Source organism: Catharus ustulatus, chromosome 36 (assembly GCF_009819885.2).
Source record: "Catharus ustulatus isolate bCatUst1 chromosome 36, bCatUst1.pri.v2, whole genome shotgun sequence".
Lineage (NCBI taxonomy): Eukaryota > Metazoa > Chordata > Aves > Passeriformes > Turdidae > Catharus > Catharus ustulatus.
The window spans coordinates 1,182,990-1,196,427 of record NC_046256.1 but is presented as its reverse complement, the minus strand read 5'-3'; the positions used below and the strand labels follow the sequence as shown (position 1 = coordinate 1,196,427).

General features: G+C 44.4%; 1 non-coding gene across 1 annotated transcript; it reads left to right on the top strand.

Annotated features, from left to right (window-relative positions):
* The first annotated feature begins 10,267 nt into the window (after window positions 1–10,267).
* TRNAL-AAG lies at window positions 10,268–10,349 on the top strand. Its single transcript has one exon. It is a non-coding gene; the product is annotated as a tRNA-Leu (tRNA).
* The last annotated feature ends 3,089 nt before the right edge of the window (window positions 10,350–13,438 follow it).

Genomic DNA, 13,438 nt, shown 5'->3' with positions numbered 1-13,438 from the left:
GAAGAGGAAGAGGAAGAGGAGGAAGAAGAGGAGGAAATTGAGGAAATGGAAGAGGAAAAAGAGAAAATTGAGGAAAACGAGAAAATTGAGGAAAAAGAGGAAAAAGAGGAACAGGAAAAGGAAAAAGAAAAGGAACTGGAAGTGCAGAGTGAGTTTTTCTTTCCCAGGAATTTCTGGTAGAAATTAATCTTAAAAAAATTCTAAATAATTTTTTAAAAACTTAAAAAAATAGGGAACTTCTGGCAGCAATTATTATTTTTTAAAAAATCTAAATAAAAATAAAAATAAAAATAAAAATAAAAATAAAAATAAAGAATTAAAATTAAAATTAAAAAAAATTAAAATTACAATCAGCATAATGTCCCCAAATGCATCCGGTAATTTTAAATTATTATAAATTATTCTAAATTATTAATTTTAAATTATTATAAATGATTAATTTTAAATATTCTAAATTATTTAAATTATTTTAAGTTATTTTAAATTACTTTAAAATTATTAATTTTAAATTATTCTAAATTATTAATTTTAAATTATTGTAAATTATTAATTTTAAATTATTTTAAATTACTAATTCTAAAATTCGAAATTATTAATTTTAAATTATTCTAGATTATTGATTTCAAATTATTCTAAATTATTAATTTTAAATCATTTAAATTACTAATTCTAAAATTCTAAATTATTAATTTTAAATTATTGCAAATTATTAATTTTAAATTATTCCAAATTATTAATTTTAAAATTATTCTAAACTATTAATTTTAAAATTATTCTGTATCACTTACTTTAAGTTATTTTAAATTATTGATTTTAAATTTTTCTAAATTATTTTCGTTATGTTAAACCATTCATTTTGAATTATTTGGAATTATTTTGATTTTGTTTTCCAGGCGAAGTCGACAAAACCTGGGTGGGTCCAGAAAAAAATTCCCAAAAATCCAAAATATCCAAAACGCCCCAAAATGCCCCAAAATTCCCCAAACAACCCAAAATAACCCAAAATAATCCAAAATAATCCGAATTTCCCGTTGGATCCCAGAGGAGCTCAGGGCGGCGCTGGGTGAGTCCAGAACCCAAAACTGGGAAAAATCCGGGGGGAAAAATTGGGAATTTTGTTAAAAATTGGGATTTTCTGTTAAAATTTGGGATTGTCATTAAAATTTGGGGTTTTTTTTGTTTTTTGGGGTTTTTTTTTGAGGGATCTTTCTGGGATAATTTGAATTTTCTGAGGGATTTTCCTGGGATAATTTGAATTTTTAATGGGGATTTCTTGGGATAATTCGAATTTCTTGAGGAATTTTCCTGGGATAATTTGAATTTTCTGAGGGATTTTTCTGGAATAATTTTAATTTTCTGAGGGATTTTCCTGGGATAATTTGAATTTTTTGAGGGGGATTTTCCTGGGATAATTTGAATTTTTTTTGAGGGATTTTTCCTGGGATAATTTGTATTTTCCCATTTTTTCCCATTTTTTTCCCATTTTTTCCCTCCCCAGGAGCCCGGGAACGCCCGGATCGGTGCGTGACCCCTCCCCCCACCCCCAAACCCCAGAAATTTCCGGGAATTTCGGGAACAATTTCGGGAACAATTTCGGGAATTTCGGGGTTTTGGGCTCGTTCCCACCAAACTGAGGAGTTTTGGGTTTTCCCCTGGCAGAGGAGCTGCAGGAGGCGCTGGGTGAGGAATTCCAGGGAATTGTTATTGATTATTAACAGTAATTATTAACTCTAATTAATTAATTAATTAATTGTAATAACAATAATATGTAATACACTAACAGATAACAAATTAATTATAATAATTCAGAATTTCCTATTTTCCACCGAATTTTCCAATTTCAACATAATTCAGAATTTCACAATTTTCCCGGAATTTCCCAATTTTCTCTGAATTTGGAATTTCCCCCAAATTTCCCAATTTCCCCCAAATTTCCCAATTTCCCCATAATTCAGAATTTCCTGATTTTCCCTGAATTTCCTGATTTTCTTTGAATTTCCCAATTTTCCCCAAATCTCCCAATTTCCCCATAATTCAGAATTTCCCAATTTCCCTTGAATTTCCCAATTTTCCCTGAATTTCCTGATTTTCTCTGAATTTGGAATTCCCCCTAAATTTCCCAATTTTCCCTGAATTCCCGATTTTCCCTGAATTTCCCAATTTTCTCCCAAATTTCCCAATTTTCCCATAATTCAGAATTTCCCGATTTTCCCTGAATTTCCCAATTTTCCCGAAATCTCCCGATTTCCCCACAATTCAGAATTTCCCAATTTTCCCCCAAATTTCCCAATTTTTCCCTGAATTTCCCAATTTTCTCTGAATTTGGAATTTCCCCCAAATTTCCCAATTTCCCCTGAATCTCCCAATTTCCCCACAATTCAGAATTTCCCCATTTCCCCCCAAATTTCCCAATTTTCCCCCAAATTTCCTGATTTTCACTGATTTCCCATTTCCCTCAGATTCCCCAATTTCCCCTGAATTTCCCCATTTTCTCTGAATTTCCTCATTTCTCCCCACATTTCCCAATTTTCCCCGAATTTCCCAATTCCCCCCCAAATTTCCCAATTTCCCCTGAATTTCCCAATTTCCCCGTAATTCAGAATTTCCCGATTTCTCTGAATTTCTCCCGTTTTTCCCCAGAGCTGCGGCACAGGGAGCTCGGTGAGTGCCAACCCCAGAACTGGAATTTCTCTGCAATGATGGAAATTCTCTTTTTCCTCATTTTTCTCCTTTTTTTCTCCATTTTTTCTCCATTTTTTCTCCTTTTTTTCTCCTTTTTTTCTCCATTTTTCCTCATTTTCCAGAGGAGCTGAACGCGGAGCTCGTGAGTCCAGGGGGAAATTCCTCAATTTCCTTAAATCCGTTTTTATCCCCAATTTCTTCATTAATTCCAATTTCTTCATTAATTCCAATTAATTTTCTCCTTGCAGAGGAATCCCGGATGAGGATCTGTGAGTTCCTGTCCCAGTCTAATTCTAATTTATTTTATTTTACTTTATTTTGTTCTATTTGATTTGATTTGATTTTTATTTTTATTTTATTTTATTTTATGCTATTTTATTTTATTTTGTCTTACGTTACTTTATATTAAATTTTATTTTATTTTATTTTACTGTATTTTATTGTATTTTATTTTATTATATTTTACCTTATTTTAAAATTTATTTTATTTTACTTTATTTTATTTTGCTTTATTTTATTTAAATTTTATTCTGTTTCACCTCATTTCATTTCATTCCATTTAATTTCACTTTTTATTCTATTTTATTCTATCTTAATCTATTTTATTCTGTTTTTTTTGTTGTATTTTATTTTATTCTTTTTAAATCTGTTTGGTTCTATTCTATCTGATTCTATTTGATTTTAATTATTTTAATTATTTTAATTATCCTTTCCTATCCTATCTTATCCTATCCTATCCTGTTTTGTTTTATTTTATTTTGTTTTGTTTTATTTTATTTTGTTTTGTTTTGTTTTATTTTATTTTGGTTTGGTTTTTTAATTTTTATTTTATTTTACTTTATTTTAACTATTTTATTTATTTTTAAATTTTATTTTATTTTAATTTTTAAATTTTAATTTTATTAATTATTTAATTTAATTTAATTTAATTTAATTTAATTATTTTTAAAATTCCATTTCTAACTCTGCTCTGCCGCCTTTCCATCCCCGTTTTTTTGTGATTTCCCGGCAGGGCAGTGCCTGGAGGAGCACCGTGAGTGTCCGAGTGTCCGAGTGTCCGTCTGTCCATCTCTCCCTCTGTCCATCTGTCCCTCTGTCCCTCTGTCCATCTGTCCCCCTGCCCCCGAGGATTCCTTTGTAATTTCTGTTTTTAGGGAAAGATGAAGAACAAGTGGGTGAGTCCCTGTGGGGATGGAAGGGGCAGAACTCGGGAACTTCGCCCGAATTCCTCCTTTTTTATCCCCTTTTTAATCTCCTTTTTATCCCCTTTTTAATCTCCTTTTTAATCTCCTTTTTAATCTCCTTTTTAATCTCCTTTTTAATCTCCTTTTAATCTCCTTTTTAATCTCCTTTCCCCTTTTTATCTCCTTTTATCTCCTTTTTATCTCCCTTTTATCTCCTTATCTCCTTTTCCCCCTTTTTAATCTCCTTTTCCCCTTTTCATCTCCTTTTTATCTCCTTTTTATCTCCTTCTTATCTCCTTTTCCCCTTTTTAATCTCCTTTTTCCCCTCTTTTATCCCATTTCCCCTCCCCGTTTTCTCCCCTATTTCCCCTTTTTTTCCCCCCTTTTCCACCCCATTTTCCCTCCCCTTTTTCCTCCTGATTTCCCCCATTTCCCCCCAATATCCCACTGGGTTTCCCCCTTTTTTCCTCCCCTTTTTTTCCCCCATTTTCCCCCCATTTCCCCCTCATTCCCATTTCCATTCCCCCCATTTCTCCTCATTTCCACTCCATTTCCCCTCATCTTCCATTCCCCATTCCCATTCCCCTCCCACTCCCCATTTCCCATTTCCCCATTCCCCATTTCCATTTCCATTTCCATTTCCCATTTCCCATTTCCCCTCGTTTCCCCATTCCCATTTCCCATTCCCCATTCCCAATCCCCCCATTTCCCCTCATTTCCCCCAATTCCCCATTCCCCATTTCCTATTTTCCCTCCCATTTCCCCCCATTTCCCCATTTCCCCATTCTCACCATTCCCCATTCCCATTCCCCATTCCCCATTCCCATTTCCCCCTCATTTCCCACTCCCCCCACTTCCCCCCATTTCCCATTCCCCATTTCCTATTTCCCTCCCATTTCCTCCCCATTTTCCCCATTTCCCTATTTCCCCCCATTCCCCATTCCCCATCTTCCATTCCCCACCATTTCCTCCCCATTCCCAATTCCCCATTTCCCCTTCATTTCCCCCCCAATTTCCCATTCTCCGTTTTCCCCATTCCCCATTTTCCCATTTCCATTCCCATTCCCCATTCCCCCATTTCCCATTTCCCCTTCATTCCCCCCATTTCCCCCCAATTTCCCATTCCCCATTCCCCCCTATTTCCCCTCATTTCCTCCCCATCTCCCACCATTCCCATTCCCCATTCCCCATTCCTCATTCCCCATTTCCCCATTTCCCATTCTCCATTTACCCACTCCCCATTTCCCCCTCATTTCCCCCAATTCCCCATTCCCCATTTCCCATTCCCCATTTCCCCATTCCCCATTTCCCATTTCTCCCCCATTTCCCCATTTCCCATCTCACATTTTCCATTTCTCATTTTCCATTTCCCCCTACTCCCCGCCATTTCCCATTTCCCATTTCCCATTCCCCATTCCCCATTTCCCATTCCCCCCATCTCCCCCTGGGTCTCCCCCTTTTATTCCTCCCCTTTTTCTCCCCATTCCCCATTTCCCCCATTTCCCACTTCCCATACCCCATTCCCCATTCCCCATTTCCATTTCCCCCCATTTCCCCATTCCCCATTTCCCAATTTCCCATTTCCATTTCCCATTTCCCATTTTCCCCTCGTTTCCCCATTTCCCCATTCCCCATTTCCCGTCTTCCATTTCCCCCCATTTCCCCCCCATTTCCTCCCCATTCCCCATTCCATTCCATTTCCATTTCCCATTTCCCATTTTCCCCTCGTTTCCCCATTCCCCATTTCCCATTCCCCATTCCCAATCCCCCCCATTTCCCATTTCCCATTTCCCATTTCCCCCCCATTTCCCCCGAATTCCTCATTCCCCATTCCTCATTCCCCATTCCCCATTCCCCATTCCCAATTTCCCATTTCCATTTCCATTTCCATTTCCATTTCCCATTCCCCATTTCCCATTCCCCATTCCCAATTTCCCATTTCCATTTCCATTTCCCATTCCCCATTTCCCATTCCCATTTCCCAATTTCCCATTTCCATTTCCATTTCCCATTTCCCATTTTCCCCTCGTTTCCCCCATGTTCCCATTTCCCCATTCCCCATCTTCCATTTCCCCCCATTTCCCCACCATTTCCTCCCCATTCCCCATTTCCATTTCCATTTCCATTTCCCATTTCCCACTTCCCATTTCCATTTCCATTTCCATTCCCCATTCCCCATTCCCCATTCCCCGTCTTCCATTTCCCCACCATTTCCTCCCCATTCCCATTCCCATTTCCATTTCCATTTCCATTTCCCCCTCATTCTCCATTTCACATCCCCATTTCCCATTCCCCATTTCCCACTTCCCATTTCCATTTCCATTTCCATTTCCCATTCCCCATTTCCCATTTCCCAATTTCCCATTTCCATTTCCATTTCCATTTCCCATTCCCCATTTTCCCCATTTCCCATTTCCCCTCATTTTCCCCTCATTTCCCCCCCATCTCCCCCCAACCTCCCCCAGCCCACATCACCCTGGACCCCCTCACCTCCCACCCCCGCCTCATCCTCTCCCCCGACCTCCTCTCGGCCCGCTGGGCCTACGGCGGCACCGAACCCACACCGGGCCCCGAGCGCTTCACACCGCGGCGCCGTGCCGCGCTGGGCCGGCCCGGCTTCGCCGCCGGCCGCCACACGTGGACGGTGCGCGTGGCCGAGGGCCCCTTCTGCGCCGTCGGCGTCAGCCTGGCCGCCACAACCGCGGCACGGCGCGGCCTTCGGGCCCGGCGCGGGGATCTGGGCCGTGCAGCGCTGGGGCGGCCTGGCCCGCGCCCTCACCGAGCCGCCCACGCCGCTGCCGCGCCTGCCGCGCCGGCTCCGCGTGGCGCTGGACTGCGACGGCGGGCGCGTGGCGTTCTTCGATGGCGATGGTGGGTGATGGCGGAGGGAGCAGGCCGCTGTTCGCGTTCCGCGCCGCCGGCATGGCCGGGCAGTGTGTGCGGCCTTGGTTCTGGCTGGAGCTGGGGAGTATCACCATTGAACAGTGACCCGGTTCTGGTTCTGGTTCTGGTTCTGGAGCTAGTTCCGGTTCTGGTTCTGGTTGGAGCTGGGGAGTATCACCATTGAAGAGTGATCCAATTCCATGGCTCTGGCTCTGGTTCTGGTTCTGGTTCTGGTTCTGGTTCTGGTGCTGGAGCTGGTTCCAGTTCCAGTTCTGGTTCTGGTTGGAGCTGGGGAGTATCACCATTGAAGAGTGACCCAAATGGTTCTGGAGCTGGTTCTGGAGCTGGGGAGTATCACCATCGAAGAGTGACCCAGTTCTGGTTCCGGTTCTGGAACTGGAGCTGGTTCTGGTTCTGGTTGGAGCTGGGGAGTATCACCATTGAAGAGTGACCCAAACGGTTCTGGTGCTGGTTCTGGTTCTGGAGCTGGGGAGTATCAATCACCATTGAACAGTGACCCAAATGGTTCTGGTGCTGGTTCTGGACCTGGGGAGTATCACCATCGAAGAGTGATCCAAATTCCATGGCTCTGGTTCTGGTTCTGGTTCTGGCTGGAGCTGGGGAGTATCACCATCGAAGAGTGACCCGGTTCTGGTTCCGGTTCTGGAACTGGAGCTAGTTCTGGTTCTGGTTCTGGTTCTGGAACTGGAGCTAGTTCTGGTTCTGGTTCTGGAGCTGGAGCTGGGGAGTATCACCATTGAACAGTGATCCGGTTCTGGTGCTGGTTCTGGAGCTGGTTCCAGTTCCAGAGCTGGTTCCAGTTCCAGTTCTGGTTCTGGTTGGAGTTGGGAAGTATCACCATTGAAGAGTGACCCAAACGGTTCTGGTGCTGTTCTGGTTCTGGAGCTGGTTCTGGTTCTGGTTCCAGTTCCAGTTCTGGAATCTGGAGATGGGAAGCATTTCTATTGAACAGTGACCCAAACGGTTCTGGTTCCAGTTATGGTTCTGGTTCTGGTTCTGGTTGGAGTTGGGGAGTATCACCATTGAAGAGTGACCCGGTTCTGGTTCTGGTTCTGGAGCTGGTTCCAGTTCCAGTTCTGGTTCTGGTTGAGCTGGGGAGTATCACCATTGAACAGTGACCCAAACGGTTCTGGTTCCGGTTCTGGTTCTGGAGCTGGAGCTGGGGAGTATCACCATCGAACAGAGATCTGGTTCTGGTTCTGGTTCTGGTTCTGGAGCTGGTTCTGGTTCCGGTTCCAGTTCTGGTTCTGGAGATGGGGAGCATTTCTCTTGAACAGTGACCCAAATTCCATGGTTCTGGTTCTGGAGCTGGAGCTGGGGAGTATCACCATTGAAGAGTGACCCGAACGGTTTCTGGTTCCGGTTCTGGTTCTGGAGCTGGAGCTGGGGAGAATCTCCATCGAACAGAGATCCGGTTCTGGTTCTGGTTCTGGTTCTGGAGCTGGTTCTGGTTCCAGTTCCGGTTCCAGTTCTGGTTCTGGAGCTGGGGAGCATTTCTATTGAACAGTGACCCGGTTCTGGTTCCGGTTCTGGTTCTGGCTGGAGCTGGGGGAGCATTTCTATTGAACAGTGACCCAAATTCCGTGGTTCTGGTTCTGGTTCTGGAGCTGGGGAGCATCGCCATCGAACAGTGACCCGGTTCTGGTTCTGGTTCTGGTGCCGGTTCTGGTGCTGGTTCTGGTTCTGGCTGGAGCTGGGGAGTATCACCTCACCATCGAACAGTGACCCAAACGGTGCTGGTTCTGGTTCTGGAGCTGGTTCTGGTTCTGGTTCTGGAGCTGATTCCGGTCCCGGTCCCGGTTCCGGTCCCGGCCTGGTTCCGGTTCCGGCTCTGGGTCCAGTTCCGGTCCCAGTTCTGGTTCCGGTTCCGGCTCTGCTTCCGGTTCCGGTGCTTGTTCCGGTTCCGGTGCTGGTTCCGGTTCCGGTTCCGGTTCGGGGGGGGGCTGGACTCCCTCACCCAGTGACCCAGGAACGCCGGGAACGCGCTGGGATGGGAATGGGAACAGGAAAATCAATAAATTTACCCGAATTCCCGAATTATTTATTTTTAAATTTTCCCGAATTATTTATTTCCGAATTTTCCCGAATTATTTATTTTTTAATTTTCCCGAATTCCCGAATTATTTATTTCCGAATTTTCCCGAATTTTGGATTCCCTTTCCCCCTCCCCATTTATTTTTTAATTTTCCCGAATTTTCCCGAATTATTAATTTTTTAATTTTCCCGAATTATTTATTTCCGAATTATTTATTTCCGAATTTTCCCGAATTTTGGATTCCCTTTCCCCCTCCCCATTTATTTTTTAATTTTCCCGAATTCCTGAATTATTTATTTTTTAATTTTCCCGAATTTTCCCGAATTTCCCCGAATTATTTATTTCCGAATTTCCCCGAATTTTCCCGAATTTCCCCGAATTTTCCCGAATTTCCCCGAATTTCCCCGAATTATTTATTTCCGAATTTTCCCGAATTTCCCCGAATTATTTATTTCCGAATTTTCCCGAATTTCCCCGAATTTCCCCGAATTTTCCCGAATTTCCCCGAATTTCCCCGAATTATTTATTTCCGAATTTTCCCGAATTTCCCCGAATTATTTATTTCCGAATTTTCCCGAATTTCCCCGAATTTCCCCGAATTTTCCCGAATTTTCCCGAATTCCCGAATTATTTATTTCCGAATTTTCCTGAATTTCCCCGAATTTCCCCGAATTTTCCCGTATTATTTATTTCCGAATTTTCCCCAATTTCCCCGAATTTTCCCGAACTTTCCCGAATTATTTATTATTGAATTTTCCCGAATTTTCCTGAATTATTTATTTCCGAATTTTCCCGAATTTTCCCGAATTATTTATTCCCGAATTTTCCCGAATTATTTATTCCCGAATTATTTATTTCCGAATTTCCCCGAATTTTCCCGAATTTTCCCGAATTTTCCCGAATTATTTATTTCCGAATTTTCCCGAATTTTCCCGAATTATTTATTCCCGAATTTTCCCGAATTATTATTTTGTTTTTATTTTCCCGAATTTCCCCGAATTTTCCCGAATTATTTATCCCCGAATTTTCCCGAATTATTTATTCCCGAATTATTTATTTCCGAATTTTCCCGAATTTTTCCGAATTTTCCCGGACTATTTATTTCCGAATTTTCCCGAATTTTCCCGAATTATTTTTTCCCGAATTTCCCCGAATTTTCCCGAATTTCCCCGAATTTTCCCGAATTATTTATTCCCGAATTATTTATTCCCGAATTTTCCCGAATTATTTATTCCCGAATTTCCCCGAATTTCCCCGAATTTTCCCGAATTTTCCCGTATTATTTATTTCCGAATTTCCCCGAATTTTCCCGAATTTCCCCGAATTTCCCCGAATTTTTCCGAATTTTCCCGAATTTCCCCGAATTATTTATTTCCGAATTTCCCCGAATTATTTATTTTTGAATTTCCCCGAATTTCCCCGAATTCCGGGGGGGTTTCCCTGCGCGCCCCCGCGTGCCCGCGGTAGCGTGGCCGAGCGGTCTAAGGCGCTGGATTAAGGCTCCAGTCCCTGCGGGGGCGTGGGTTCGAATCCCACCGCTGCCAGCCCCGATTTTGGGAACTGACCGGGGGGGGGTGGGCGGACCGGGAGGAGCCCCCCAAACATTTTTGGGGTGGATCCGGGGGGAAACGGGGCTGGGCAAAGCCAAAATGGGGGAATTTCACCGAAATCCCACCTCCAAAATGAGCGGATTTCACCCCAAATCCCAGCCCTGGAAACGGGGCTCGGCAGAGCCAAAATAAGGGAATTTCACCCCAAATCCCACCCCCAAAATAGGGGAATTTCACCCCAAATCCCACCTCCAAAATCCGCGAATTTCACCCCAAATCCCACCCCCGAAATGCGCGAATTTCACCCCAAATCCCACCCCCAAAATCCGCGAATTTCACCCCAAATCCCAGCTCCAAAATAGGGGAATTCCACCCCAAATCCCAGCCCCAAAATAGGGGAATTTCACCCCAAATCCCACCCCCAAAATAGGGGAATTTCACCCCAAATCCCACCTCCAAAATCCGCGAATTTCACCCCAAATCCCAGCTCCAAAATAGGGGAATTCCACCCCAAATCCCAGCCCCAAAATAGGGGAATTTCACCCCAAATCCCACCCCCAAAATCCGCGAATTTCACCCCAAATCCCACCCCCGAAATGCGCGAATTTCACCCCAAATCCCACCTCCAAAATCCTCGAATTTCACCCCAAATCCCACCCCCAAAATGCGCGAATTTCACCCCAAATCCCACCCCCAAAATCCGCCGATTTCACCCCAAATCCCACCCCCAAAATGCACGAATTTCACCCCAAATCCCACCCCCAAAATAGGGGAATTTCACCCCAAATCCCACCCCCAAAATAGGGGAATTTCACCCCAAATCCCACCTCCAAAATCCTCGAATTTCACCCCAAATCCCACCTCTAAAATCCGCGAATTTCACCCCAAATCCCACCCCCAAAATCCGCGAATTTCACCCCAAATCCCACCTCCAAAATCCGCGAATTTCACCCCAAATCCCACCTCCAAAATAGGGGAATTTCACCCCAAATCCCACCCCCAAAATCCGCGAATTTCACCCCAAATCCCACCCCCGAAATGCGCGAATTTCACCCCAAATCCACCCCCAAAATCCGCGAATTTCACCCCAAATCCCAGCTCCAAAATCCGCGAATTTCACCCCAAATCCCACCCCCAAAATCCGCGAATTTCACCCCAAATCCCACCCCCGAAATGCGCGAATTTCACCCCAAATCCCACCCCCAAAATCCGCGAATTTCACCCCAAATCCCAGCTCCAAAATAGGGGAATTCCACCCCAAATCCCAGCCCCAAAATAGGGGAATTTCACCCCAAATCCCACCCCCAAAATCCGCGAATTTCACCCCAAATCCCACCCCCGAAATGCGCGAATTTCACCCCAAATCCCACCCCCAAAATGGGCGAATTTCACCCCAAATCCCACCCCCAAAATCCGCGAATTTCACCCCAAATCCCACCTCCAAAATCCGCGAATTTCACCCCAAATCCCACCCCCAAAATGGGGGAATTTCACCCCAAATCCCACCCCCAAAATCCGCGAATTTCACCCCAAATCCCACCCCCAAAATCCGCGAATTTCACCCCAAATCCCAGCCCCAAAATCCACGAATTTCACCCCAAATCCCACCCCCAAAATCCGCGAATTTCACCCCAAATCCCACCCCCAAAATCCGCAAATTTCACCCCAAATCCCACCCTCCCCTCCCACACTCCCGACCCAGCAAATCACGACCCCGACTTCCAAAAAAAATCCCAATTCCGTTTTATTTCACCTCAATTTGGAGCAGGGGGAACAGAACACAGAAAAATAAAAAAAATTAAAATTCCAACAATCGCTGAAGAGAACACCCGAAATTTTCCAACAATCCCTGGGATGGGACACACCTGGGGGGAATAAACACACCTGGGATACACCTGGGCACACCTGAGGGGAATAAACACACCTGGGGATACCTGAGATACACCTGGGGGGAATAAACACACCTGGGGGAATAAACACACCTGGGATACACCTGGGGACAGCTGGGGGGGAATAAACACACCTGGGATACACCTGGGATACACCTGGGATACACCTGGGGACACCTGGGATACACCTGGGGGGAGGAAAAACACACCTGGGGGGAATAAACACACCTGGGATACACCTGGGATACACCTGGGGGGAATAAACACACCTGGGATACACCTGGGATACACCTGGGGGGAATAAACACACCTGGGATACACCTGGGGGGAATAAACACACCTGGGATACACCTGGGCACACCTGGGGGACACCAGTGTTACCCAATTAACCCCAATTAACACAAATCCCCCAATTAACCCCAAACCCCAAAATTAACCAAAAATCCCAAATTAGCCCCAAACACCCAATTAACCCAAATTAATCCCAAACCCCAAATTAACTCAAATTAACCTCAATCCCCCAAATTAACCAAAAATCCTCAAATTAACCAAAAATCCCCAAATTAACCTAATTAACCCAATTAACCCCAAACCCCCAAATTAAACCAAAAATCCTTAATTAACCCCAAACCCCAAATTAACCTAATTAACCCAATTAACCCCCAAACCCCAAATTAACCCCAATTACCCCAAATGCCCAAATTAACCAAAAATCCTTAATTAACCCCGAACCCCCAATTAACCCCAATTAACCCCAACCCCCCTAATTAACCCAAACCCCCAATTAACCCCAATTAACCCCCACCCCTGATTACCCCCCACCCCAATTCCCGCCCCCAAAATCCCCAATTTTCCCGCCAAAATTCCCAAATTTCCCCCCAAAAATCCCAATTAACCGCAATTAACCGCAATTAACCCCGACCTCTGATTACCCCCCTCACTCCCCCCCTCCCCTCACCCCCCTCCGCTCCCAAAATCCCGAATTTTCCCCCCAAAAATCCCGAATTTTCCCCCCCAAAAATCCCAAATTTCCCCCAAACTCACCCCGGCCACGCCCCCGCCGAGGCCACACCCCCTTCCCACCCAAGCCCCGCCCACACAGCGCGGTTCCCGCCCTTTCCCCGGTCACGTGATATTGTTGTTTCCGCCCTTTCCTCCATCACGTGACGCCGTAACGGCTCTCCCTATCACGTG